The following is a 3,298-nucleotide window of genomic DNA, read 5'->3' as shown; positions in this document are numbered from 1 at the left end:
TTTGAGACTCTATGACCGCGGGTTCAATCCCGGCCGGGGGTATGGTTTATATATATATATATATATATATATATATATATATATATATATATACTGATAGTTCAGTGTATATGCATATATACTGATAGCTCAGTGTTACACATATAGTATACTGACAGCTGAGTGTATATACATATATATTGATAGCTCAGTGTATATACATATAGTAGATACTGATAGCTCAGTGTATATACATATAGTAGATACTGATAGCTCAGTGTATACACATACAGTATATATCGATAGCTCAGTGTATTTACATAGCATATACTTACAGCTCAATGTATATACATAGTATATACTGATAGCTCAGTGTATATACATAGCGCATACTTACAGCTCAATGTATATACATAGTATATACTGATAGCTCAGTGTATATACATTGAGTATACTTATAGCTCCGTGTATATACATAGTATGTATTGATAGCTCAGTGTATTTACATAGTGTATACTTACAGCTCAAAGTATGTATATATAGTATATACTGAGATTACACTGTTTTAGGAATTAAAGTATTCTAATAGGCCTGAAGCCTAATAAAGCTATAATAAAGGGTATATACATTGAGGTGTGTATATACACACCTGGAGTTGATTTTATTCTGATTTTATTCTTTATTTTAGGAATTAAAGTCCCTTTAATGGGGAAATGTACCGATGCTAGTGAAAGTTTTGATCCAAGGAATCTGCGCTATCCTACCTTTCCTTAAATCAAGCTTAATTCCCATTCCCCAGAGGCTATATAACCCCTATGGGTTTAGCGCTTGCCCATGATTATAATAATGATAATAGATTATTCCTTAATATTGGGATTGAGGTTACCTTAATGTCAATGGCCATGATAATGCTTATTTAGCCACCAGGATTTAACTTTAACAAGGAAACTCTTGTTAATAAAATTTTATCTTAGTATTCTAACGTAGCTGGGTAATTTAAATGAATTTATATTAAGTATTTGGTGTGCAAAAATGGCGAAATTTTGGAAAATTCCTAAAAAAATTAAGGGACCGTCGAATTTTAGAAGGAGTTGTTAGGGGAGTTGAGTGACGTTAATGGCGGGAGGAAGACGTGTGGAGCTTTGCTGCCATTAAACAGGTCAGTTTAATGTTGAAAATGGTGTAAAATAACGTCAGGTTGAAGATTAAGACACGTGTGCAAGAGCTGGGTATCTTTATTGATGTTTCCAGACACCTGTTGATGTTCACCAGCAGTAAGTAGGTACCTGGGTGTTAGTGGACTGGTGTGGGTCGCATCCTGGGGTACAAAATTGACATAAGTAGCTTTGTATATAGTATGTCAGTTATGGTTTGTATACCTTGTATATGTACTGGTAGAAATAAAGATTATAAACGTTTCGCCTACACAGCAGGCTTCTTTCGCTGCCTTTGTATTTTGAATTAGACACGTGCGACATTTTGCTATCTATTTGTAGACGTGCAGGGCTGTATAGCCCTTGTGGTTTAGCGCTTCTTTTTTATTATAATAATAATATTTGTAGACGTTTCGTCTACAAATAAAGATACCCAGATGTCGCACACGTGTCTAATTTCTCGTCGAGATTGTGTACCATTTAGACAACCCGTTGTATTTGAATAAGCCTACTGTATAGGCCTGAGGTCGGCAGACTTTTTTGGTTATACCCCAAAACAAGTTTTTGGATATACCCCAAAACATTTTTGGTTATACCCCAAAATAAATTTTTGGTTATTACCCCTAAACAAATTTTTGGTTATACCCCAAAACATTTTTGGTTATACCCCAAAACAAATTTTTGGTTATACCCCAAAACATTTTTGGTTATACCCCAAAACGCTGTATAGCCCTTGTGGCTTAGCGCTTCTTTTTGATTATAATAATAATAATAATATACCCCAAAACAAATTTTTGGTTATTACCCCGAAACAAATTTTTGGTTATACCCCAAAACATTTTTGGTTATTACCCCAAAACAAGTTTTTGGTTATACCCCAAAACAAATTTTTGGTTATACCCCAAAACAAATTTGTGTACAGCAAAATTACCTACTAAAAGTCCAGACTCTGGAAAACACGACGAACATTCAGATTTAAAATAGTTATTGAACCCGTTTATATGGAGAATAGTCATACACGTTTAAAAGTATGTCCCCTAAAGGGAGGTTCCTTGACGCTGGTGAGGGGCTCTTGATCTGGGAAATTGGATCTGTGTTCCGGTTGTCTGACTTGAGCCTAAATACCTTCCATCATCCCCCCCTCCACATGCGCTGTGTAATCCTATGGGTTTAGCGCTCCCCCATGATTATAATATACCCGGAGATGTTAATTTTTACCCCATTTAGGGTAATTTTTACCCCATTTAGGGTAATTTACCCCGGTTCCCCGACCTCTGGCTATGAGCGAAACGTTTCAACAGTAAAGATACCCAGGTGTTGGACGTGTCTTAATCTTCAGGTCAATTTATATCACTAAATAAATAAATATATATATATTATATCGTGACTTCCAGAGTTGTATAATATATACCCAGGCTGGAGTATATTATGAGGTATGATATATGTGGACCGGGAGGAAGATTTGTGGCGAGACGAAACAAAAATCAGGTCTTGGAGGCGGTTATCTGCAGCGCTGGCAGACCCTTACGGATTTAGCGCTTATATATGATTATAATAGTATTGTAATAACGAGGCAGTTACGTTTTTAAGGGGTTGTATGACCCTTACGTGTTTAGCACTTAGGTTTGATTAATACAGTAACGTTATAAGAGACTCGAGGAAGGTGCCTTGATCTTGATCCAAGGTATTGGAGCCACCTTCCCTCCTTCCTCGGATTAAATCTGATTGCCTCCCGTTTATTCAGGCGCTGTATGACCTATACGGGTTTAGCGCTTTATATTCCTGGGAGCCTTCAAGGGATGGAGGCGGGGTCATGACACTGGTCAAGGCCTCTTGATCCAAGGAATTGAAGTCCATCATCTTCCTTGGAGCAAACGTGATTGCTTCCTATTACCCAGCGACTCCTGCGTGTTTCGCGCTTCTTAACGAAAGTGGCATGTCCGATATGAAGGGGAGGGGGGTGCCTTGATGAAGGGCTCTTGATCGTAGGAATTGGAACAATCCTTCCCTTGGATCAAACTTCATTGCCTCCCTTTCCCCAAGCGTCGTGACTTACGGGTTTAGTGTTTTTCCACGAATATAATACAACGTGGCTACCAAACTGTTTCAGCTAGGTTACCTTTCCAATATAATAATATAATAAATAATATAAAATAAATATAATT

The 3,298-nt window shown here is 37.2% G+C and overlaps 1 protein-coding gene across 7 annotated transcripts in view; it reads left to right on the top strand.

Moving 5' to 3' along the window:
* The first annotated feature begins 1,071 nt into the window (after nt 1–1,071).
* LOC128699797 (serine-rich adhesin for platelets) overlaps nt 1,072–3,298 on the top strand; it is a 350,518-nt gene continuing 348,291 nt past the window's right edge. For all 7 annotated transcript variants that reach the window (XM_070102414.1, XM_070102415.1, XM_070102413.1 and 4 more), the window contains exon 1: nt 1,072–1,138. The gene's annotated coding sequence lies outside the window, so the exon portion shown is untranslated. The remainder of the gene's footprint in view (nt 1,139–3,298) is intronic.

The sequence above is a fragment of the Cherax quadricarinatus genome, chromosome 81 (assembly GCF_038502225.1).
Source record: "Cherax quadricarinatus isolate ZL_2023a chromosome 81, ASM3850222v1, whole genome shotgun sequence".
In the NCBI taxonomy this organism is placed as follows: Eukaryota; Metazoa; Arthropoda; class Malacostraca; order Decapoda; family Parastacidae; genus Cherax; species Cherax quadricarinatus.
This window is presented reverse-complemented; position numbering and strand designations above follow the sequence as displayed.